This window comes from Ursus americanus, chromosome 21 (assembly GCF_024610735.1).
Source record: "Ursus americanus isolate L20-20 chromosome 21, mUrsAme1.1.p, whole genome shotgun sequence".
NCBI lineage: Eukaryota > Metazoa > Chordata > Mammalia > Carnivora > Ursidae > Ursus > Ursus americanus.
Genome location: NC_142147.1, coordinates 39,763,122 through 39,789,674, shown reverse-complemented (window position 1 = coordinate 39,789,674; position 26,553 = coordinate 39,763,122). Strand labels below are relative to the sequence as shown.

At 46.2% G+C, this 26,553-nt stretch overlaps 1 long non-coding RNA gene across 1 annotated transcript in view; it reads left to right on the top strand.

The window, feature by feature from the left end:
• Positions 1-26,284, top strand: part of LOC148108247 (uncharacterized) — a 226,941-nt gene extending 200,657 nt beyond the window's left edge. Inside the window, exon 4 of the long non-coding RNA XR_015720854.1 lies at positions 24,766-26,284. This is a non-coding gene — a long non-coding RNA (uncharacterized LOC148108247). The remainder of the gene's footprint in view (positions 1-24,765) is intronic.
• Positions 26,285-26,553: the final 269 nt, after the last annotated feature.

Here is a 26,553-nt window from a genome sequence, read left to right as displayed (position 1 = left end):
ATGCATTTGTCACTCCATCAAATGAGCAGAAATTTACAAGTCTAATGGCATCAGGCACCATGAGGATGTCGGGATACTGCCCTCAGGTGCAACTGGACCATACACTTGTGCACCTGTCCTGGAGGGCCCGGCAGTGTCCTTCAGCCATGTGCCTAGCCTGCAGCCCAGCAGTTCTGCTGCGGCTGTATCTCTCCTCAGGAAATCTTATGTGCATAGAGGATCGTTGCCACAGCCGTTATAGCAGCAGACACCTACGTGCCCATCAATATTGGAATGCCCGAGTAGACTGAGGCCTCTTCCTAGCATGGAGTTCCATACAGCCATTTTTGAATGACCTCCATGTGTGCAAATAGATTTCTAAGATGTACCATTGAGTAAAAAACAAGGATAAACCAGCAATCACACACTGCACAACAATATATGTAAGTTCGTCAATAAAAAGTAATACTACATAGTTCTAGTGGAGTCCCATGTATGCTGTAAAAGCATAGAAAAATTCAGGAAAACACATACAGTTGACCCTTGAACAATGTGGGGGTTAGGGATACCGACACCCTCGTGCAGTAGAATGTCCATGTATCACTTCTGACTCCCCAAAACCTCCCCGAAACTTTTGGCTACTAGGAGCCTGCTGTTGACTGATGACATCGACAGTCACTTAACCTGTGTTTTATATGTGATCTGAATTATAGACTGTATTGTATACAATAAAGTAAGCTAGAGAAAAGAAAATGTTAAGAAATCATAAGGAAGAGAAAATACATTTACAGCACTGTACTGCACTCTGAGAACAAATCCTGTATCAGCGGGCCGCGCGGTTCCAACCCGTGTTATTCAAGGGTCGACTGTATACAGACTGAGAGGTTACCTTTGAGAAGACTGAGAAGAAGTCATGGATGATAGGAGTCCTGGGGGACTTGAGCCCTCTGTACATGCAATAGGTTTTTTTGGAGGCACATGGGTTAACATACCTCAAGAAGGATGAAGGTTAATTTTTAAAAGAGGCTTGGTCAGGGGGTGGGGGGCTTGAACCAACAGTGCCGGTGGGGGTTCTTGGCAGAATAGGAGGGGAGAAGCTGAGGGAGTGGTGGAGAAGGAATGGAAGTGAGGGTGCTAGGAGCACATTACCCTCTGGGGCTGGCCTGGGGGAGAAAAGGGCATGGAGCCGGCAGACCGGACCCCCAGGAAGGAGGGAAGGTGAAGAGCCCTGGTCGGTGACTGTTCCAATCTTGGCCTCGCTGACTTTTTGGCAGGCAGGCTGGGAGCGTGACAAACAGACGTGCATTTCTTGATGCTTAAGTTTCTAGTTGCGACAACCAACGTTCCTCCCCACACCCCTCCTGTTCTCTTTTTAAGCTGGAGATCTGTTTATCTTACTGCTTCTCTTGATTATTACTGCATAGGGACCCAGAATTAAAAATCAGTGCTCCTGCTGCTGACCGCTCTGAAGTCATCACCCAGAGGAAGTGGATTCTGGTCCTGGGCACGCCTTTGATGTCCGGGGCTGCCTAGCAGGGCAGAAGGGCCCCCCTCCGCCCACGGCCATGTGGGTGGGGAATCGGCCTCTGCTGGGTGATGCTGGGGGCTCCTTAGTGGAGCCTCAGGCTTACAGGTGTTGGTGGTGGAGAGCCTCAGCTGGCCAGACATCAGCACTGGGCTCAGCATCCGTGCCCGGAGTTAGGCCAGTGAAATGTACAAGAAAGAGTAAAATCAAACTTATCTCCAAGTCTCCTTGGCATGTGGGCTTTGCAGTCCGGTCTGACTTCACATCCTCGCCGTGCCCCATGACTAGTATGTGTAACTGTGCGCAACCTCTGATTTGCTGGGAACTAAGCAAAATAAATGTGTAGAGCCCTGAAATCCATGAAAGGCACCCAGCAAGAGATGGAGGTGGCTGATAACCATGGTGCTAGTAATTCATCTCCTCCTGTCTTTTTAAGACCTTTATCAGAACACAGTCCTTTACAGACTGCGGTTTCTGATAGTACTTAGAATAATGGACTCTAGTGTCCTGTACAAGAAAGGCTCTGTTTTAATTCAGTAACTCTTTCCCATCCTGGATTTCTTCAAGTTGAGAGTTTTATTGTTTAGGAAATCTTTATGAAGGGATGAGGCCTAAGAAGAGAGATTGCAGTGAACCCAGTTGGAGAAAGACCAGTAGAGAAATCGCTTCCCGCCCTCTAGGGAGGGGTGTTGGGAGAAATGGCTGCTCCTCCGCCATGTTGGCTGGTCCAGGCAGGATTCTGCACAGCTAGTGGGGTACCCATTCCCCACAGTAAGGCTAGGATCAGAGAGAGGGGGGCGAGGCACTTGTCGTTGGAAAAATTTTAAGAAAATGCCAAAATACTCCGTAATTGAGATAAATATTTTAATGCAAATTTTAAAAATAAGAATTAATGAAAAAAACATCTATGATGAGCAAAACATCAACACCTTACACGCTGGCTTCTAGCGCAATCTTACTGACCCATCAGGAACTTTTGGGCTCCTAGCATCCTCCTTTCTGGGCTCTCTGGGGCAGCTCTAGGTTTGGCCTGGTCCAGGGGAAGGGAGCTGGGAGCTGGGCTCTGTGAACTTCCCTGCATCAGCGTGGGCAGGAGCTGGGAACCCTTCCTGGACAAGTATCTTTTGAGTGTGTGTGTGTGTGTGTGTGTGTATGATTTTTAAAAAACTTATTTTCTAGGTGACCCTGTTGAGGAAATGAGAGATTTAAACAAAGCAAAGCATGGAAACAAGGGATAGGAGCAGGAGAGTTTACAGTAGAAAAAGCAGCTTTGCAAACTGTTCTGAGAAAGCCCTCTCCTTTCTACTGTCTGATCTTCCAGAAAATACCCAAGGGTTTGCAAAACTGAGAGCAATTTTTCAGCTCTAAGTGCCTTCCCATCCCCCCAACGATGCTGTTACAATAAATAACGACAGGTTCGGGTGTATATCACGTCTGCCCCTGTAGGAGCTGAGCTTTCTGTACACCTGGCTTGAAAGCTCCGTTGATCTGCTCTCAGACAGACACCATTCTCAATCTCAGGCACATCCCCCCGTTCGTGGCTGATGGCGCTGGGTATCCAGCTGGCAAGGATGTTCCACCCAGGAAGAGACAGGAAACATCACAATCTAGATGTTCGTTTGATGAGACACTCCATTCGTTGGTTAAACCCCTCCCCAAAGAAATGGAATTGGGGGGGGGGACCCCACGGAACTATTTCTGGAAGTTAGAAGTCATGTGAGGAAAACCATTTCTGTTGTGATAAAATATATTTAAGCCAAACTAAACGAACGATGGTGCTACAGCATATGCGTGTCTTTTACCATTCTCTTACGTATTTTTTTTAAGGCAAACTTGAGAATATTTAGAAACCAGATAAGCTGTTTGTGGCCAATTATTTGTGTATGTGTTTAAACGCACGGCTGAGGGGCCTCCAGTTCCTCCAGCTAGGACATGGGGCGGGGGGTGCTGGGTCGGGGGAGGTGGAGGGGTCTAGGGAGAAGGACCCCACGTCCGAAAGAAAAGGTCATGCAGTCTGGGAGGAGGGTTTTGTTTCAAGCTTTCAGGCAGATGCTGCTTTTGAAACATGGATTCTGTAATTTGTTATAGTAATGGTATTCTTTAAATTATTACTAAAAATGCCATATAGGCGAACGATAAGGTAGAATCCTTTTTGTCCTTCCCTTTATCTGTGGACTTCACCGTAGATTCGCTCTATTTTCAGCACCTTGGTTTTGTTGTTTTGCCAGAAAGTAACTTTTCTGTTCAACAGTTTATTAATGCAGAAAAGAAATAAAGATGCTTTAAAAAATTCTTTCAAGCACAAAAGGAGATGGTTTTCAACAGATAATTTTACATATTTACATATTTTACCTTAAGCATTTTGTAGTCTCTGCCTGCTGGTGAATGGATCAGATTTTTACACTCTTTCAAAATGAACCGGTTTGGCTTCTAAGCCATTGCAAAGGACAGAAATGAATTCTAACTTTTTTTTTCCACTTCATTTTCGCATCTTCACATTTCCTTATTTCACATGGTTTAAAATAAAGTGCCTCCAGCATTATTTTTCCTTTCTCAAGAGCAAAGTGAATGTGACTTTTCGGAGGGGTCACAGGATGCCCGGGAGGCCTGTGGGTGTTGTTGGACCGCTGCCTGCTTTCAGCTTGACTGAAGGGCTTGTCAGAGTTTTCATCTCCTAAGAAACGAGCCCCCGGCTCTGGCCAGAAGCAGAAGGCAGCAGTGTGAGTCCCACACTGGTTCTTTCCCACTGACATCAAATCCTGAGGTTTTAAAATTAATCCCACACAAAGACAGCCCTTCACTGTGGTGCCTATTTGAAATCAGACCAGCAATAATGACCTTTCTAAGATGTCTTGCTGTTAAGATAGCCCCCTGGTGAAGCTGAAAAGCCCCCAGCGTGGCAGAGATGCCCCAGCAGCCTGGTCAAGGTGACCGGCTGGCCTGGCCCGGGGTGCTGCCGGGCAGCAGGAAGTAGCCGCCAGCCCAGATGACCAGGCTGCCTCGGGCCCCTGCGACCTGGAGCCACCAGGGCTTCCTAGGTCTGAGCCTTTGACTGTCCCCAGCTGAGAACCACTCTTCACCTCCAGGTCAAACAGATTCCTTATGCTCTAACCAGGATCTTTTTAAAGGGAACTAGAGACGTCAAGGGACTAATACTGAACATTAAGCAGAAAAGCAAAGTAGTCATCCCTTCAAGGATGTGAAACCCCCTAGGGGCACAGAAGGGGAACTGGGTGGTCCTGTGCACAACCCCCACCGAACCGCACTCCCCCCCCCCCGCCTTGTCATGCTCATTTTGCACGCTGAGTTTTCTTCCCCACGGCACACTGCCTTGCCTGGAACGTGGCTGCGGTTGGGTGCGGCCAAGTGGGCCAGCTGGGATTCCAGCAGTCGACCCTGCCCTCTGCATCGGGGGGCAGCATGGCCCCCTCTTGGCTGGGCACTGGGCACTCAGCCGTGCTCTCTGCGGTACCCGTGGGCTGACTCTTCACACGGGGACTAAGAAAACATTTCTCGGGGAGAACCAACATTAACGGCAGCGTCCCCGCACATTAATAGTAACCGAGGAGTATTTAGAGCTTATGTGGTTTGAATGTGACCTTCTTCCCAGACTAGACCGGAATAACAATTTAGTTATTCTCTATAACTGCCATGCTACTAAATAATTAGATATCGTAATCACTTCCATCAGTGACTCCGTTCGAAGCCCTGTTCCAGTTAAAATGGTCACTGTGCCACCGTGCCTTGCTTGGGGGTCGTGGGCTTTAGAAATTGAAAGTGCCTGTTAAGCGTTCTATTATTTGTGCTACACACCGAGAGAGGCTGCTCTATTTTCTTCCTGTTCCTCTTTGTGGGGCTGGATTTTGAGATTCCAAGTATAGCGTCCTCTGCAAAGGTTTTATCTCATTTCAGTTGCTTCTTTTAACCCTTGGCAGTGGTTTTGAAGAGAAGAGGCGTGTGAAGAGCAGTCCGAGTGTTTTGTAAACAAGGAGAGCTGGTGTTTTGCAAGAGAACACTTTCTTACAGCACAGTGGTCTCTGTCAAACTCCTCTCTCTATTCCGGGCGCGGGAGAATGTGCCGGATCTGGTCTTTGCGTTGGGACAGTTAGAATGACGCCTCCTTCTCCGTTTTAATATATTTCACCTCTCTGAGGCAGACGGATCAGAAGCTCGCAAGGAAAACCGATGCCCTTTCCCGCAGCGAAATTAACCAGAATCACGTGGAAAACAATCCAAGCCTTGTAGGAAAGAGGAACCATTAAAATGTGCCCTGAGCGGTGGGCTGCACCCAATCTCGCAGCCTGGCACTCGGCAGCAGACAGGAGGCTGCTCCCCGGGATGGAGGGAGCCTTGTTGCAGTGCCACAATTAAAATTAGCTCCTCTGCCAAAAAATAAAAGGGAGGAGGGAAGAAGGAGAACATCAAAGACAGATTGAAATGTGTAGTTAGTAATAAGAGTGGTCTCCTCTTGAACCAAAGCCTGCAGCGATTCACGGCCCCCTTGTTAATGAGAAATTTTGACCTCTGGTTTGTAAGTTAAACTTGTAATCCCAGCTAATGAAGTAAATCACTTCCAACTTGAGTCTGTTGTTCCCCGTCTGCTTTGCACACGGGGTCTGAGAGCGAGGATCCAGGTCCGCGCACACGCGTGGAGGGGGAAGGTAATTATTCCGGGGCTGATAGTTTCCTGTGTGGTGAGGCTCTGCTGGGGTTGGGCTGCAAGGCAAGGATTGTGGACCTGTGCATTGTTTTCCCGTGAGCTGGGTATCGATAAGAGACAGGGCCCCTGAGACTCTGGGTTGAGCAGCAGGGCAGAATGGCACTGTGCAGGGAGGTAAGCTGGGGACCCTCCGCACTGCGTTTCTTCCTTTCTTTAGCTAATCGAAGCTCGTCTGCCTCAGCTCCGCACCAGCATCGGAGCACCCCAGTCCAGTGCTTTGCGTCCCCTGAAAGTCAGTGCATCTTTGCTGAAGAGCTCCTGCTGCATGAAGGAAAGACTGTTTGGGTGATTTGGGGAAGCAATCGTGGATCGGGAACGGGAGTCCAAGAAAGCCAGGGCTGCAAAGTCTGAGCTGCCTGACTTCCGGCTGCACGGAGAATCGGTAGAAGAAAAGCCATTGTGTGAAACTGGATACAGCTGGGACGCTAAGGGCCTTTCTTCTTATAGTGACAGATTATCGCTGAGAGAAACAGGCTAAAAAATTACCCTGTTTTAATTGCGCGAGGGCAAAAGTAGGCATCAGGCGATTGTTTCGTCTGAAAGGGCTTTCGTTCAGATAGCTGTTGACATTCTGGTGAACACTCGGAGGGCCCTATTTTTATTAGATTCCATGACAGATCACGTTCTAGTCCTCCCGGCTAGTCTAAATTCTCTCCGAATTTTCCAGATTATTTTGTAAATTATCTTAGCTCCTGATTGGGCAACAATCATAGTAATTCTCTGCTAGGAGACGACTCAGGATCACAGGATGGTTCCATCCTAGGGGCAGTGAGCTCGGGGCATGGGCTATTTAGAGGAGAATCATCTGGTCCCTGGGGAATAGCAGCCCTCCTCACGTGTAGAGGATGCCTCTTGGAGCTCAGGCTGCCAGCTTCGCACCGAGGCCGGCCTTACCTGTGGCGGGGAGGGGCAGCCCCTGGAACCTGCTGGGACTGAGAGGAATGGGCAGGAGTCCCCCTGGGGCATGGGTGGGCACTGCCCACCCTTTCTGCACACAGGATCTTTGTGACAATACCCCACAGTGGAAAATGTGGGGAACCTGGCCCTATTTTTCCTTCTCTCCTATCTTGGACACCCTTGTCCCTCTCATGTTCCTTGGCAGGTATTAGCCTAAAAGTTTTTGGAATCCTTTTCAAGCTCTCCCAGCATAAGGAGAGAGTTTGGGAGGGAGGATGTTTTTCAACCAGTGACTTTTATTAATTCTGTTGGAGGACACTCAGCCCTGGTCTCCTTGTGTCTCTCTGGTTTTTCATTAGCCAAAGCAAAGCATGTGGGCATCTGTCCTGTTTGTATGACCCTGCCGAGAGCTCTGGGGTGACTCCCCAGGTAGGAGAAGTCACTGACCAGTGTCTGAAATCTGAGGACATCTGGGGCCCGAGGCTGGGCCTTTAGATGGACTGCAAACAACTGCACATTATACGTAAAGTGATTTGAATAATCTAATTTTTCCTCTAAATTTGAGCATGAATAAAACGTTAATTCCGTCAACAAGTGGAGAAAATGCCACAGTGAATCTGTTCTCAGATGGTGTACCTGGGATGTGGAAGAAGCCTGTCGAGAGGGGCCGCGGACATAATCATGGTTTATTAGCCGCACTGGCTTTTTCCTTTGTTTCTTTTCATTTAATTCAAAGTGAAACAACTCAGCATGCAAAACTAAAATTAGCTGGAAAACAAGGTGTAAGTGAATGAACAGGCAGACCCATTAGAGTCGATGGGTCATGGGATCCCTTGCCACTCCTCAGACAGCGGCCCTATTAAAAGTGGTAATGTCCGCTGCCGGCAATGCCCCCGGCAAAGGGAGAAGGCCGAGGCAGGGCCTATTTCACATGCATCAGACACAAGAATTAAATAGACCAATGTTCCCTGAAAGACTGAAGTACATCTCTTTCTGACGTTCATCTCAGGCAAAAATTCATTGATCTCAGTATGTCCCTTGGCAATTATAAAATATTAAATCCAAGTCACACTTTTCTAGTCGGCTTAATTTTTTTCTCTTTTCACAGCTTTCTATTTGATCAATTTTAACAAGTTAGGAATAGCATCTAATAATAAAAAGTGCAGAGTTTAAAAGTTTGTTCTTTTGACATTCTCTCCTCTTTATTTTGTTTTGGATTCGCATTAACTTCGGGTGACACGAGGTGACTTGAATGGGATGTTAACCATCAGAAAGAACGTGAGCGAGCCAGAAGGTTCTTCACGGAGAGTGATATTCATTAGGGGGCACCCAATGATAAGGATGGCCTGATTTAAAGATTTGTTTTATTTTATTTTCTTATCACATGCCCAAACCGCCTTCTCATTGTTTTGTACTCATTAATGCTCCTTATTCCAAAATTACCATGTGGTTTGAGCTGGGAGTATCTGGTAGGGCTAGAGGTTTGAGTGTGTTCCACTGAGATTTACAAAAGATGCATATCCCTTTCCCCATTTTTATGCATATGTAATTTTTTAGCGTTTGATGTTTGTTAATTCAGAATATAACATAAATGCTAGCTAGCACAGACACACATGATAAAAATGCAGAAATTTGGGAGCCCATTTTCATTTGAATATTAACACGGGAGTTATTGGGGGGAAAACATTGCATAATAGTAATTTCACTTTCCAGTTCGCCTTGCCATAAACTAGGAGAACATTCTCCCAAATTCCTGAGTCAATTTTTTTAATATACAGAATCGTTTTATGTGAAATCATGAACACTTTTGAAATAATAAAATCTGTAATGATTTTCGTATATGGAAAGTTATTCATTAATTGCCCACCATGTATCAATTTTTTAGTAAATGTTTTGTTTATGTTTTTTCCTTTAATTCTTACCACACACCCATAGAAGGGCATGGTCTTATCCCCATTTTGCAGATGAGGGGTCCAAGGGGCCCAGGATCATCCGGCAACTTCCCCCTCTGGCCAGCCAGGCCAGTCCTTCGGGGTTTTTGTACAGAAGAACCAGAAAGAAAGGGAAAGAGAGAGAAAGTCAGGGTCAAGAGGGAGAGGCCTGGGGGACAGTACCGGGGAATGTGGGAAAGTACACCAGGGAAGAAGCAGGAGACAAGGGGCAGATTTCAGAAGCGGTGCTGTGGTCTATGCATCTCCTTCCGACTGTTTGAGAAATGTCAGGACTGAAGTTGGCTTAGTTTGAAATGACAGCTGACCCTGGAAAACACGAGTTCGAACCACGAAGATCCAGTTATATACGGATATTATTTTCAGTAAATACAATATAGTGCTGTAAATGTATTTTCTCTTCCTTACGATTTTCTTAACAACATTTTCTTTTCTCTAGCTCACTTTATTGTAAGAACAGTACGCAGTACGAATAGCATACACAACATGTGCTACGTGATGCTTATGTTATTGTTAAGACCTCCAGGAGATAGAAGACCATTAGGAGTTAAGGTTTGGGGGAGTCAAAAGTTATACCTGGATTTTTGACTGTGTCCGGGGGGTCAGCACCCCTATTACTCCCATGTCCTTCAAGGGTCAATTCTACATTTCAGTTGGTGGATTGTTTTTCTTTGTCTGAGATGCTGCCCTGAGCCTGGACCATATGGGCGATGGCTTTATAAGCACACAGTTGTTTTGAACGGCCAATTACTAACAATGTTTCAAAGAGAATTCAGAATAGGGGTGGAGCTTGGGGACAAGACAGCTCCAAGCCTGGTGGCATTTGTGCTCCTAATAGGTCTTGCCTGGGTCTCTAAAGGGCATCTGATGCAGAATATTTGGGAGTCTGTGGCTGCCCTTGTCACTGTCCTCTGATTGCTGTTTTTCCTACATGCCTTCCCTACACTGCCATCTCTCTCCCCATGCAATGATCATGAATTGCGTTTTCCTCTCTGAAAGGAAAGGAGACTTGACCCCTTGTGGAGATGATTAATGTTCAAGGGACCCAACACTGTGAACCATCTCTCATAGTGGTCCAAGCAACATGGGGGCCAGCAGGGTGTCCAAACATGGTGGCTCCCTCACCTCTGGGTCTCCCAGAGGGATGTCCCCTCTCTTAGTCTCCAGCCCCCTCAAAGTACTTCCCTCATGTTGGAGGGACCTCTTATCACTCCAGCACCTAGAACCTGGCCGGACATGGAATGGGTGTCTGGGAAGGAGCTGTTGAGCAGAAGGATGGATGGATGGATGGATGGATGGATGGATGGACGGACAGACTGGAGGATGGTGGGGAGTATCTCATAAACTCACATCAGGAACTGAATGTTACCCCTTCAAGGAGCATCGACATTTTTGAGAGACCAAGGAAGGATGCTATACACTAAGAAACATGACCCAAATTGGGGTGTCTCAGGGTGTGCTCCTCTCACCACTTGATGCTGATCTGCTGGAGGTGGGGGGTGGAAACTCTTGCCTATCTTTGCAGCTGAGACCTCCTTCCTGCGTTCTGCACCACCTGCTGTGAGCCAGGCTAACGCAGTCGCAGGATCCAGCCCAGCCCCCTGGGCACAAGGTGCCCTCCCTGCCACCAGGACTCATCTCCCTCCGCCGCAGGCATACGTACCCTGGGATCAGGGTGGACTTCTCAGCTTTGCCCTGCCTCCCATACTGCCCACATTAAGCTCCTTGGGTCCTAGGGACCTTGTGCGGTGAGAAGCCCAGTTCCTACGGGTTAACTATAAGCTTGTCCAATTCCCCCAGACGACGGAGCCTAGACCTTCCTTCTGAGATTTCATCCGCTCTGGGAGGGGTTCCTAGAATACAGCGGCTGTTGGTGTGGGCTAACCAAGCTGTTTCTTCTCGGGTGGGGCCTCAGTTATGTCATCTGTAAAATGGGAGTAAAAATAACCTCCTAGCCTCACTCAGCGACTGCTTCGCACCTCATCACTGTGAGAGCCCTTTGCAAGTCTTAAAATGTGCACACATGAAGGCTCTGTGCACATTTTAACCTTGAATCTTGAAGTATATTTTGGGTGTTTTCCTTCCTCCATGAGTGGAGCTGGGGCGAGGCTCTCTTCCTCCACAGAGCTGAACCCCTCTATGCCTTGGGGGGCGTGGGGAAGAAGTGCCTCTCGGAGTTGAGTGTGTAGTGAAATTTTGCACAGGCTTTGAGAGCTGCCGTATCTCCTACCTCCCTGTTCTCCGGTTTCAATGTTTGGGTCTCTTGTTATATTAGGAATGTGATCTGGTTTGTGATGATTGTACCCAAGTACCTATGAAAGACAGCAGGGCCCAGTGCGGATAACTGGCTGTTTTGGGTGTGCATGCATGCCCCTGGGCATGTGTGTGTGTGTGTGTGTGGCGTGTATAATGTCTATTCGAGGTATGCAAATGGTTTACGTATTCCCAGCCCATGTTAACATGATGTTCTTTCCTGAACATAACATGTTTCTAAAAATCCCCAAATCCTTCCCTCGGAAACTCAACCATATCGTTATTAAAATGGTTCTGTTTAAAGAACACTTTGGTGAACTTTATCTCCTTTTAACGATATCCTCATTTTAAAGGTCAGGGTGTTGAGCTGCGAGAGCAGTGACCCAAGAATAACCTCAGCGTGCTACCTGCATTTCTGATCCGTGGTCTTAGCATTCGGAAATGCTCCTTCCCTGCGAGTTTCAGCAGCTAAATAAGTTGCAGCCCCTTCAGCTATACTCATAAAAATTTGCTTCCAGACAACAGGGTCTGTTTATTGTGTAATAATCGAAATGGCACTAAATTGCAGTGATTGCCGAACACTTAGGAATTGTATTAACCTCTTAAGTGCTAAGCGGTTTTCTGTCGTCTCCCCGCTCAGATGTGCGGGCGGACGTGTTGCTGTCACTTTGCTTCCCTCGGTCAGTGTCCCGGGGGACCTAAGTGTCCTCAAGTCCGAGTCCTGCCCTGCTCAGCAGGCCGGACCCTGCTCGCTCCGTGCTAACCAGAAGGAGACTGTCCTGCGTGGGCCTGTGGCAGAGGCGTAAGCCGGCCCTCCCGGGGATCCCGAGAGGCTGGACTGGCCGGTCTTGGCTCACCAGGTCCCATTTCCGTCCCCTTGCTTTGGCTGTGTTGTGTGTCTGAGGATACCTGCTTTATAGCTTGGCTTGAGAATAGATTCCTTAAAAAGCAGAGGGGGTCGCCGGCCTTCCTGCTTCCTGCTGGAGCTGAGAAGCTGCTCCTTGGGCGGCTCAGCCCCCCCGCTTGTCCCTGCAGGAGGCCGGGCTGCTGCGTTGGCCTTGGCCGTCCCTGGGCCCTGCCCGCCGCCAGCAACCCCCCCTGTCCGCGCTGCTCCTGTGCGCGCGGCGGGCCCGGAAAGGAAGAGTTAACCAGAAATGGAGCGGCGCTGCTCGGGGGCAAGCAGGCTCGCTGCAGAAGAGAGCAGCGTTCGTGCAAAGGCAAGTCATTTCCCGAAACACTGCAGACACACGGCCTCGGGCAGCCTAAAACCTTTGGAGACCAAAATGGCTCGCAGGGGTTGGAAGTAATAAGGTGTTTTCCCTTCTTTCTCCTTCACCGAAATTCTGCGAGGTTGCTCTGCCTTGCCGGGGAACAATGGTGCTGTTTTTGTGTTTTCAACGGGTATTAAGATCCATTACGCGGTGACATTTTTAAGATTGGTTATCCTGTAGTTTGGTGTTAAATTGAAGTTGTTTGTTTTGAATTTAATTCTTTCATTTTTCAAATGGAAAAAGGCAGCTCTGGGGTGCGGTGAGGCTGGCTCGCTGAAGTGTGCCTATACTGGCCCAGAGCCGATCGCTTTGCCATACCGGGCCCAGCAGCGTTTGCCATGGAAGAGCCTGACCTATTTCTCTATTGGAAAGTCTGTAAGCATCCTTGGGGATGACTCTCAGAACTGGGAGCTAGGGGTCGTCTCCATTGTATCTGGAGAGAAACAGGATATGAGCTGGGTTTTAACAGAACGTTCTACCTCCAATCTGTTAGGCCTAATGCAGCCTGCATATAATTATTACTACTCTCTGTTGACAACAGCAGCAAAATCAGCTTCCATCCCACAAATGACCCAGCAGCAGTGGGCCGGCAGCCTCCGAGATGACATCTGTTAACTCTTTGTCAAATGTCCTCTCGTTGTCCCCTTCTCCGAAACAGCTCTGTGGTTAATTACAACCTGAGCATATGACACGGTCTTTTGAGGGGGAGAGAATGGCTTAGGGCAGGGAGACATCTAGCTCCAAGAAGAAAAAAGATTCAAAAAAATTTTTTTAAAAAGCAGAGCAAATTGTTTTAAAATAAACATTTATTCGTAGCACCAGCATAAGTTGGTGGAATATGTTTTGATTAAATCCCAAGATTACAGGGTTACTGTGTAGCATTGTGTCCAGAGGCCCGGCCCTCCGTGGAAAAAAAGAATCACATCAAATTCTTGTCAAACCATAAAAAAGTTTCCATCAGAGGCACATGGGCGGCCTCGGTGACCGTGAGCCGGGGGCCCGGCACACGGCTGTACAGCAGTTATCAACTGCATTAATGGTGAAGGGCAGTTTCATCTTAATTGGTGGCTGGAACTTGGAAAGGCCAATCTGATAAACCAAAATTGAGGCCCAGCCCCAACTTAAGGAGGTAAAGTAACGTCTAAGACCAGCTGCCTGAGGTTTGTGTGTTGGATTTCCTCCCTGGAGCCCGTGCGTAGTGGCTGGTTTCCAGGCCCAAACCTGGTCTTGAACCTGGGGCTTCCTTCCTTTCGCCTCCTGGGAGGTGAGCTCAAAGATGCAGGGTCCTTGGCCTTCACTTCAGGATCCGTGTGTCGGTGCAGAGCTGAACGTGTGTGGATCTCATGGTCTGGATCTCTGGGTTCTCTGCCTACTCATGGCCCTGGGGTTTTGCGAAGTGTCTCCACTGTGTAGGCCCACCAGCCTCTCAGTGTGAGGTCCATCAAAGGACTGGCCGGGGAATGGGCTGAGCCTTTCCCCCTCACCCCTTCCCCAACAGAACCAGAGCCCCTCAAGCCTGGTCTGGACACCAGTCCTTGCAAAAATCTGGAATGGCCTCCATACTTTTGGTCCTCTGGGAAGGGCGCTAAGGAAAGGCCACCAAGAGTCAGGTGGCCCTCCCAGACTACTTCCTGGCTGCCAAATGAAACTCTGTCTGGAGATTGAGAGGAGTAGCTGGTAGCCTGGGAGATTTCAAAGCTTTCAACGTAAGATCCCAGGGAGCCCTGCCCCGCCTTTGGCGGAGGGGACCCTGAGAAGACTGCCTGGTCACAGACATGAACAGGGGCCACCGGTCACCGTCACGAACAAAGACTCTTCTCCAGTCTGTGCACAGTAATTGCAATCCCAGTCCATGCTGACAGTCTGAGAGACCTCTTCCATTTCTTTTGCTCTTTTTACACTTTTGTGTATTTTGAAAACCCTATAATCGGCCCCAATCCCAATCCCTTCTTTCCAGCAGCATCCTTTGAGGTGCCATCCAGGTGGGTTCCGAGGGCTGCTCCTGGCCCTTCCCTGCCGCCAAAGGCTCTGGGGGCTCAGCTCTTGGAAGCCACAAGGGCGAGAGGGGTCCCCCGAGGGTCGCAGATGTAAGGTGCTTGCGTCAACACTCCCTCCAGCACCGCCTAAGACGTCAGGTTCCTCATTTAGAAGCGCCTCTGCTAGGAAATCAAGGCCAGAGCAAGCGGACAGCGAGTTTTGCTGTCGACGGAGGCACGCTGGGGGTGGCAAGCTTGGGGAAGGAAGATCAGCGTCTCCACGTGAATGAATTCACCAAGAACTTGACTTGTAAGCCGCCGAGAAGGCGCTGGGGCCTCGAGTCAAAGTGAGACGTTTCAGCTCTACCCTTCGGTGCTGTGTCTCCAATCCCCGGCCGGAGTAACATCTATGTGAGATTGGTCTTATTTTCTAAGTTTTGGAAATCAGTTCCTCCAAATAATATAATTGCGTTCAAAATAAGTTATGGGGCGGGAGCAGAATTGGTGGAGAGTATTGAAATGAGCTCGCTGGCTTTGTTCCCTCCTGGCCAGCGGCCAGCGAGGTGGGGCCGCAAGACAAGTTTCCAAAACCAAGCCGATCACGCGCAGCAGGCGTTCAGGCGGGATCCCTTGTGTTCTTGTGCCGCATCGCGGAGCCCTGGGCCTGGCGTGCCCCTGGTTTTGGTCCTGCAGGCAGCATCTCCCCCATATGATTAGATAAACCCCCTCCTGCCACCTCTGCTTGCTTCGGAGTTTTGAGACCTGGGGAAGGGGGTCGAAGGCCCCTCTTGCACAGGCCCCATCCCTACCCCATGCCTGCTGGCCACCTCCTCTCCCCACACCCACCGCCGGCTCGGGGCAGCGGCAGGAAGCAGGCCGAGGAAGCTACCTTGCCAGCCACCTTTCTCAGGGCACCCCCTCCTCCCTGCCCTGGGACGTGGGTGGGGTGGGGACTTGCTTTAGGAGGGTCGCTGGAAGGAGGGTCAGGGCCGTTCTGAGGCCACGGCCCTTCCCTGCCACATCCACAAGGCCAAAGACTCAGGACCTGACGTTTCCATTTAGACTCTGTCCTGGGGATGCACATGTGGGTTAAATTAGAGCAATATGTTTTTCTAACAGCATCTTGGCTGAAAAGTCAAGCAGATAAATGGAAACAAACCCAGCTTTATGTGAATGAAAAGGGGATGTTAGGGGTTGTGCTTCTGCCTGAAGCACCCTAGCCTGTGGGGCTGTCCTCACCCCACCCTCCCTCCCGCCTCCCCCCTCCAGCCCTGACCTCTCAGCCTGCCCCAGGAAGCTCTCACCATGGGGCTTCCCCTGTCTCTCAACACCCCTCACCAAGCCTCTGCTCCAGCCCAACTGACTTCCTGCCTCTCCTCAAACCTGGTCTGTGCTGCCCCACCCCTTAGCACCCCATGGCTGTCCCCCATGCTGTGTCCTCCTGCTCTCAAGCCTGTCCCCCACCATGGAGCAAATACCCATTCCCAGGTCCCTGCAGGCAGGTCGCTTACCCGTTTCACCTTTGGTCTCCTCTCCTGTAAGTGGGGATGGTGGTGTCTACCCCACAGGACTCAGGGAGGACTGAGTGCCATGGGTCACGTGGGGCCCTTAGCACAGCACCTGGGACCCCGCTCATACTCACTGTGTGTCAGCACCTGCATCCTCGTGGCCCCCTCTCCACCTCCACTCAGCCTCGGGGCCCGGCTCTGTCTCTGCCCACGGAGCACCTCCGCTGGGTGGGATCAGCCCCTGCACCTTCTTTCCGCCCCTTCGATGTGGGTTTCAGGCTGGCTGCAGGCTGAGAGCCCTCAGGGCAGGGTCCCTCTCAGGCCCGCAGCGGGGGCGAAGGTGACACAGTGTATGGGGTTGTTGGTTTGTGATTGTGGGTTCTGTCGTTGGCTTTCACGGGAGGAAAGAGGGGACGGAGCTCTCCCACAAAGGCACCAGGCGCCCTGCACCCTTCAGTCCTGGGCCTGCTCACAGGTCCTTCGAATGGAGCTGTTCCCAAGGCTCCTGGGAAACAGGTGGTGATTTCCTGGCCGCTGAATGCCTTGTCTGGAACCGATTCGTCACCGGATGACTGAGGAGGCCAGCAGTAATGTATATCATGTTTTGTAAAGCCACTTGCATGGCCTTTCCCTAAGGAGTCTCCTCCCATGTGCAAAGAGCACTTGTGAAATCTCTCCTCTGCAGCCTCCCCTACTCTCCCTGGGAATCCCTACGAAATCCTTCCCCATCAGACGGCCCCACTCACCTGACGTCCCCCAACAGACGGTAATCTTCACCAAGGAGGAAAAGGGTTGTCCCCCACCTTGTGCACCCGTCCCCACGCCGAGGCCCTCGACACGGTTTTCGTGTGAGGCCAGTGCTCAGGAAATCCCGAATGACTGATGTTACTCAGGAATGCCGAGGGGTCGTCAGTCACTTTTCCCATTTAGTCCTTACTCTGTGGTAGAGAAAGACGCAGAGGCCGGCTTTGAGACGGCCCGGCGGTCAGAAACGCTCCGCTCGGGGCACACGCAGCTCTGCGACCTGCCCACCACATCCCCCGTGGAGGCAGGGCTGCGTCCAGCGACCCGTCACCCACGCTGGTGCCTCGTCAGGGCCGCATAAACAGATGCTCTGAATGAACGAGCAGAGGGAGACAGAAATAGGTAATAAAGCATACAAATTGGTCTCTGCCCTCTCAGTTCCTGGCACAGGGCTCCGGAAACCCTGGTCATCGCCTGGGTGATGGGGTGGCCTTTGTTCTAATGAGGCAACTCCGGGTGGTCTCCCCGATGAGGGCTAGTCACCAGGAGGACAAAGCCGTGGTCAGAAGCTTGGCATTTTCAGTCCCACCCCCACCCCCACTCTCTTGAAAATGGAATTAATGATCGATTGTGCTTATATGTTGAAGCTTCCATAAAAATCCCTGAAAGTACAGCGTTTGGAGAGTTTCCAGGTTGGTGAACACATCTATGTATCGGGTGGGTGGCGTACCCCAGCTCCACGGGGACAGAAGCTCCTGGGCTGGGGGCCCTTGCAGACCTCACCCCATGTAACTCTTCGTCCGGCTGTTCATTGGTGTCCTTGATCATATGATCCTTTTATAAACTGAGTAATTGTGAAGAACTGTTTTCCTGAGTTCTGTGAGCCATTCTAGTAAATTAATTAAATCCAGGGGAGGGGGGCGGTCATGGGAACTTCTGATTTATAGCCGATGGGTCTGATGCACAGGGGGCTACCTGGACCTGTGATTTGCACCTGAAGTGGGGGGCACCCTTGTGGGACGGAGCCCTTCACTTCTGGGATCTGGTGCTCTCTCCAGGTAGAAAGTGCCAGAGTGGAGTTCAATTGTAGGACACCCAGCTGGTGTGGCAGGACTGGTTGGTGTGGGGACCCCCCCCCCCCACCGCCACACACACACACACACACACACACACACACACACACACACACAGAAACACGACGCACACGCACACACATTTGGCGATTGGAAGTGTCAGCAGTGAAGTGTTCCGTGTGAAAGCACAGGAGAGAGACACAGGAGGGGGAAGGATGGCGGTTTTTTCCCTAACACAGAGAAAGAGAAGAGGAGAGATTGCTAAGAAAATTGCACTGCAGGTTTCTTTCACTTTTAGGATGTTGTCACAAGAGTCGGGTGTGAGCAGGCAGGAAAAAGGAGGGCTGTGTGATAGCCGGTCTGGGCAGTGACCTTCAACGAGGGTGGCCCCGGAGGGAATACATGCCCTCCGCATTCTCCTTTCTCATTCCAGTCTTGAGCAGGAGGACCCCAGGGGCTGGCCCCAACCAGAAACCAGAGGCAAAGGAGCCCCTTCCTGTGGCCTGCACAGGCCAGCCCCGAGGGCAGAGAGCCAGGTGGAGGGGGTCGGAAGGACGGAAGGAGCGTATTAGGCTCTCTCAGGAAGGCAGGGAAGCGGTTCCCACTCTTGGCAGTGTTCTCTATTTCATACAAGAAGAGCCTTCAACAGTGTCGTTGATCCTGTCCAGCTCAGATACTAATGTTTCTTAAACTCTCCACGGAAGACAGACAAAGACAGTCTCAGGTAGGGTCGTGGTCAGAGACAAATCTCTGACCCATCCGCCTCCCACCTTCCCACACCCCAGCCTGTCTCAAGCAGGGGATCCGAAGTCGCAAGGTGGAAATCACAGCAGGGCTGCTTCTGCACAAAGGTTTGGGATTACGGAGGTTGGCTTGCAGGAGAAAGAGGAAGCAGGGTTCCCTCTCTTCATTAACGGAAGAGGTTACAACCTACAACTTACAACCTACAAGCTACTCTTACACAGATGTCCTTTTTGGAGCCAAAGGACAGGTGGGAAAATGAGGCAGTAGATTTTGGAAGTGTCTTTTTTTTTTTTTAAGGATTTTTTTGCTGCTGTCTTAAGCATCTGAGTTCATATTAAAAATGTGAAAAATGCCAAACCTCAAAGCAAGTCCGTGGAGCCAAAGTGAGTGGAATGGTAGTGGAGAAGAAAAACAAGGCAAGTTGTGATGTGGGCTGGTGCTGGCGGCCCTGGGGGCTTCTCATCTTGAATTCTGCAGCGCTCAGGCTGTGGGATGCTTTCGAGCGCTTGTGCATATCTTATCGCCAAGGGTGCCGGGGACGGCCAGCAGCAACCTACACGTTCAAAAGGCCTGTACTGCTGATAGAAAGCTTGTATTGGGTCTCTGTCGGAGAGTCCTAGAGTCCGGGAGATGCCTTATCTGCAGGCAGCTTGAAGCTCTTCACCCCAGCACTGCCCCCTTCTATCTCCATACAGTGGGGACCCCTCCCTTAGGGTCCTGCTAAGCACCTCCCTTTCTGGGCAGTAGGTGTCTTTTTGTAGCTTGCTGTTTTACTCCCTCTTTCTCTCTAAATGTGGATATTTAATATAAAGATATATAGACGTTCTAGGTCTTGTCATGTCGACCTATATAGATGCACGTTATTCGTTTTAATGACTGACTTTATTCCATTATATGATGAGACTACGTTTTAGTTATCCACTGCTCAAGTCATGGAAATCTATGACATTGCCACTTTGGGACTAATAAACAATGCTGGGCTCAACATATTTTAATGTCTCCTTTCGCACCTAGACTTGAAGACTCTGGGGTATTCAGTGAAATGGGGAACTGGTAGGTGATGGGAAGCGTACCTTCGACTTCCCTACTCCTGCCAAATTCATCTCCGAATTACTCTAGGAAGACACACTCCCACTGGGAACACGAAGCGTTCCCATTTCCCCATGTCCTTGCCGACAGTTGGAGTTACCACATGATCACATTGTGCCATTCTTATTTATATCTTCCTGTCTAATAGAGAGCTTGCTATCTCTTCACAGATTTATGGACTACCCAGTTTTTCTCACCTATGATTTGCCTGATGATATCCTGGCCATTTTTCTATTAGATGACTTGTAATTTTCTTATTGATTTGTATCAGTTCGTGAAATACTCTGGATACTAATCTTTTTTCAGTTATATGGGTTATAAATATCTTCTCCCAGTCTGTGGACTGTTTTTTTTTTTTCTTTTTAAACATTGCTGGTGGTGTCTTTTGATGTGCAGAGGTTTTGAATTTTAATGTAGTAGAATTCTCCTTTTCCTTTGTGGTTTATAATTTTTACATTTTATTCAAAAAAAATCTTTCTCTACCCTCACTGACATAAAAATATTTTCCTATATTTTTCTTCTTAATTCAAATTCATTGAGGCATAATTTACACACAATAAATGCACCATTCTATTTTTTTAAGATTTTATTTATTTATTTATTTATTTATTTATTATTTGAGAGAGAGTGAGTAGGAGGGAGAGGGAGAGAGAATCTCAAGCAGACTCCGTGCCAAGCGCAGAGCCCGATGCGGGGATCAGTCTCATGACCCTGAGATCATGACCTGAGCTGAAACCAAGAGTTGGACACTCAACTGACGGAGCCACCCAGGCGCCCCAACATGCAGCCATTCTAAATGTAGAATCTGATGCCTTTTGACATATGTATGCGACCTTGTAACCATGCCGCCCACAGAATGTATAGAATGTTCCCTCACCCCTGCCCAGACACTCTGTCTTCCTACCCTTGGGTCCCAGGCAATGACTAATCTGTTTTTGTCACTATAGATGAGATTTACCTTTTCTAAATTTCATTGGAATAATATGGCATATTCCCCTGGCTGCTTTTGCCCAGTATCCTGCTTTTGAGATTTATCCACGCTATCACGCATACTGGAGTTTATCCCTTTTATTGCTGAGTAGTGTTCAATTGTATGGATATACCATAGTGTGTGTGTGTGTGTGTGTGTGTGTGTGTGTGTGTGTGTGTATTTCACTAATCTGTTGTTAGATACTTAGGTTATTTCCAGTTTGGGGCTATTACGAATAAAGCTGCCGCGAACATTTGTGTACAAGTCTTGGTCATGTATATATGTTTTCCTTTCTCTTTTCTTCTTCTTATTGAGTCCTCTGTAAGAAATTATACAAGCCCTTTTTAAGAAATGTGTATGGAGAATATTTTCTCGGGGCACCTGGGTGGCTCAGTCAGTTGAGCATCCAACTCTGGATCTCAGCTCATGTCTTGACATGAGGGTCATGAGTTCAAGCCGCACGCTGGGCTCCATGCTGGGTGTGGGGCCTACTTTAAAAAAAAATTTTTTTTTTCTCTCAGTTTATGTCTTGGATTTTTATTTTCTAAACAGCGTCTTTCAGACAGCAGAAGTTTTTTTTCATTTTGATAAAGTCTAATTTACCAAATTTCTCTTTTTCTACAAAAAAAGTGTCTTGTCTAACATTGTTGTCTATCCCAAGTTCACAAAGCTTTTCTCCTATATTTATTCCTAGAAGTTTTATAATCAAATGGTTTATGTTTAGATCTATCAATCTGTTCCAAATGAATTTTTGTGTAGTTTGTGAGGTAAGGGTTAAAGCTCATTTTTTTTGTAGGGGTGTCCAATTGTTCTGACGCCATTTCCTGTAAAGACTGTCATTTTCTCACTCAAATAACCCTAACCACTGTGTCAAAAATCAAGTAACCATAAAAGTGAGGGTCTATTTCTGGACCTCTGTTCTGATGTACACTTCAGAATCTAGATCTACTGATCTGTCCTGACACCAGCACCCCATGGTCTTGATTACTATAGTTTTACTGAAAGTCTCGGTATCACTTAGTAAAGTCCTACAACTTTTCTCATCTTTTTTTCAAAATCGTTTTGGATGTTCTAGGCCTTCATACTGCCATATAAATTTTAGAATCAGCTTGTCAACTTCAACCCAAGCAAAAATGCCTACTGACATTTCTGTTGGGATTGTTTTGAATCTGTAGACCCACCTGCAGAGAACTGACATTTTAGCAATATTAAATAGTTTCCAACCTATGAACATGGGATGAGGCATATTCCACTTCTCCACTTACTTAGGTCTTTAATTTGTTTCAACAACGTTTTGTAGTTTTAAGTATAAGGTCTTGCAAATCTTTTGTTAAAGTTAGGCCTATAGAATTTCATGGTTTTAAGTGCTATTACCAATTAAAAATTTTTTTCTCTTTAATTCTTTGCTGCTAGTATCCAGAGAAAACCTTTTTTTTGTTTTTTTGTTTTTTTGTTTTTACATTGAGATTACACTCTGAGGCTTTACTAAATTTATTTATTATTTCTAGAAGGCTTTTGGACATTCCTTAGGATTTTTAAGATGTATACTATTATGTCATCTTTGAAGAAAGACATATTTTCTTCTTCCTATACAAGCTTTTTTAAAATTTCATTTTCCCCAGAAGAGAAGGGGAAATGGGCAAAATAAATGAAGGGGAGTGGGACATACGGGCTTCCAGTTATGGAATGAAAGGTGCAACGTAGGGAATATAGTCAATGGTATCATTATAGCATTGCATGCTTGGGGACGGTAGCTACACTTGTGATGAGCACAGCATAACATATAGAGGTGTGGAATCACTATGTTGTACACCGGAAACTAATGTAACATCATGTGTCAACTATACTCAAATTAAAAAAAAATAAATTTCATTTTCTTGCCTTATTGCATTGACTAAGATATGTTATTCCTATCTTAAGAGGAAAGCTTCCTATCTTTCATGATTAAGTGTGATGTTGCCTATAGCTTCATGAGATGCCCTTTATTGGGTTGAAGAAGTTCCTTTATAGTCCTAGTTTGTTGAGAATTTTCTTTTCATGAATGAATGATGAATTTTGTCAAAGCTTTTTTATTTGCATCTATTTAGATGGTCATATGGATTTTTCTTTTCTATTCTGTTAATAGAGTGAATTACATTGTTTAATCTTTTTAAAAGATTTTATTTATTTATTTGACAGAGAGAGACACAGTGAGAGAGGGAACACAAGAGGAGTGTGAGAGGGAGAAGCAGGCTTCCCGCCGAGCTGGGAGCCTGATGCGGGGCTCCATCCCAGGACCCTGGGATCATGACCTGAGCCAAAGGCAGATGCTTAACAGCTGAGCCACCCAGGCACCCTACACTGTTTAATTTTGAAATGATAAACCAACTCGAATTTCTGGGGAAACCTCATTTGGTCATCTATAGTTGGAGTGAATTTGCTAATATTTTGTTGAAGACTTATACATCTATGTTAATGAGGTATAGCAGTCTGGAGTTTTCTTGTAATGTCTTTGTTTGGTTTCATTAACAGGTTAATGTATTGGCCTCATAAAATGAGTTGGGAAGTATTTCCTCCTTCTCTATTTTGTGAAAGAATTTCTGTATACTTACGAATGATTTCTTCCATAAGTGTTTGATAGAAGGTTCCCAGTGAAGCTAACTTGGTTTGGAATTTTCTCTGTTAGAAGTTTTAAAAGTTATTAATTAACAAAAATTTCAAAAACAGATGGAGGACTATTCAGACTTTCTATTTTTTCCTGGGTCATGATACTTTGTATTTTTCAAGGAGTTTGTCCAGTTCATCCGAATTTTCAAATTTATTGGCATCAAAGTCTCTATATTTCCTTATTATTCTTTTAATGTCTGTAGGATCTTTAATGATGACTCTGCTTTTATACCTAATGTTGGTAATTGTGTCATCATTCTTTTTTTGTGATCAGTTTAACTATGAGTTTATATGTTTTATTGAGGTTTTCAAAGAATCTGGTTGTAATTTCATTGACTTTCTCTATTATTTGTCCATTTTTAAAAGTTTACTTATATTTTTTTATTAATCTCTACACCCAACATGGGGCTCAAACTTATGACCCCAAGATCAAGAGTCGCATGCTCTCCTGACTGAGCCAGCCAGGTGAACCTATTTGTCCATTTTTAACTTTATTGATTTCCACTCTTATTTATATTATTTCCTTCCTTTTTCTTCCTTTGGGTTTAATTTGCTCTTCTTTTTCTAACTTCTTAAGGTGGTAGCCTAGATCACTGACTTTAGACTTTCCTTCTTTTCTAAATACATGCACTGAAAGTTCTTAGCTTTCTCTAAGCACTATTTAGATGCACTCAACTTCACATTAGTTGTGTACCAATAATTGAGTGTGTTGGATTTCCATTATTACTCAGTTCAACACATTATCTAATCTTTTAATCTAATTTCTTCTTTGCTCATGGATTATTTAAAACTGTATTATTTAATTTCTAAAAATTTATGAATAGATATTGTTATTAATTTTTAATTTAATATTTTGTGGTTAGAAAACATCTATGACTTCAATCCTTAAAATTTATTGAGACTTCTGTTATATAACAGCAAATAGTCTATTTTGGTGAACAATCCATATGCATTTGAAAAGACTGTGTATTCTGGGGCATCTGGGTGGCTCAGTTAGTTGTGTTGGACTCTTGGTTTTTGGCTCAGGTCATGGTTTCAGGGTCATGGGATCCAGCCCCGGGCTGGGCTCCCCACTCAGCATGGAGTTTGCTTGGGCTTCTCTCCCTTTTCCTCTCCTCCTCCTTTCCCCTCCCCCTGTTCACATGGCACACACACACTTTCTCTTGAATGAATGAATGAATGAATGAATAAATATTAAAAAAAAGATGGTGTATTCTTTTATTAAGTGTAATGTTCTATGTCAATTATGTCAAAATGGTTGATAATACTGTTGAAGTTCTCTGTATCCTTACTGATATTCTGTTTTCTTACATTATCAATTATTGAGAGAGGAATATAGAAATTTCCAACTATGATTGTAATTTTATATCTCTCTCCTTTTAGTTAATTTTTTTAAAAGATTTTATTTATTTATTTGACAGAGACAGCCAGCAAGAGAGGGAACACAAGCAGGGGGAGTGGGAGAGGAAGAAGCAGGCTCCCAGCGGAGGACCCTGATGTGGGGCTCAATCCCAGATCACCGGGATCATGCCCTGAGCCGAAGGCAGATGCTTAATGACTGCGCCACCCAGGCGCCCCATCCTTTTAGTTAATTTTTGTTTCATACATTTTGAATCTGTGTTATTAAGTGCATATAATTTTTATGTCTTCTTGATGGAGTGATCCTCTCATCATTATGTAATAGTCCTGTTTATCTGCAATACTATTCTCTACATTGTATGATATTAATGTAGCTACTTCAGGTTTCTTATGCATATTTGAATGATATATATTTTTCTTTTTTCCTTTTAACCTATATGTGTTTTTATATTTAAAGTGTTTCTTAAACAGCATATAATTTTATCTTGCTTCTTTATCCAGTTTGATAATCTCTGCCTTTGAGTGTTTAGACCATTTATAGTTAAAGTAATTATTGATATGGTTGTATTTAAGTCTACCATATTGCTATTTGTTTTCTTTTTGTCCCATATTCATTGTTCTTTTGTTCCTCTCTCCTGTCTTCTTTTCAATTAAGTATTTTTATTATTCTACTCTATATTTGCTGATTAAGTACACTTTTTCATTTTATTTTTAGTCATGTTCTAGGGTTTATTTTGTGCATCTTACTTATCACAGACTGGCTCCAAGTGAAATTAAACGATTTTATGTACAATGTAAGAACCATACATTGTGTATGCATAATAGTACACTACAATACTTCCTTTTTACCTCTTCATGTGCTTTGGACAATTGTTACCACATAATTTACTTCTATATATGTTATAAACTCAAATTTTGCTTTAAAATGTCAAATATCTTTTAAGGAAACTTTTTTAAAAAAAAGGAGAGCTTATATTTATCAAACTATTTACCTTTTCCACATCTCTTCCCTCTTTTGAGTTAATCAGATTTCCATTTAGTGTCATATCCTTTAGCTGTAGAACTTCTTTTACCATTTCTTTTTCTTTTTTTTTTTAAGATTTTATTTATTTATTCGACAGAGAGAGAGACAGCCAGCGAGAGAGGGAACACAAGCAGGGGGAGTGGGAGAGGAAGAAGCAGGCTCCTAGCGGAGGAGCCTGGTGTGGGGCTCGATCCCATAACACCGGGATCACGCCCTGAGCTGAAGGCAGACGCTTAACCGCTGTGCCACACAGGCACCCCCTCTTTTACCATTTCTTGACATGATGGTCTGCTAGTGACATATTATCTGAAATGCTGAAAGAAAAAACGGTCAACCTATAATTCTATATCCAGCAAAGGTAACCTTCAAAATTAAAGTAAAATAAAGACAGAGTCAGACAAACAGTTTTGAAGATTACCTTGTTGGACATAGAATTAGAAATTGACATTTTTTTTTCAGCATTCAAAGATGTTAATCCATTTTCTTCCTGATCACATTGTTTCTGACTAGAAGTCAGCATTAACTATTATCTTGTAATCTCTATATGTAATGTTGTAGTGTGCTGATAAATAAATAAATAAATAAATAAATAAATAAATATTTGCTGCATCACTTGTTTTCAGCTACTTAAGTATGATTTATTTATACTTATCCTGTTTGGGGTTTTTGAGATTCTTCTATGTATGGGTGGACATTTTTCATCAAATCTGGAATGCTTTGGATCATTATTTTCCAAAAAAAAGCCCCTCCTCCACTTCCTTATTTGTTTCCATTTGTATATGTGTTAGACTGCTTGATACTGTTCCACAGGTCACCGAGAGTCTGT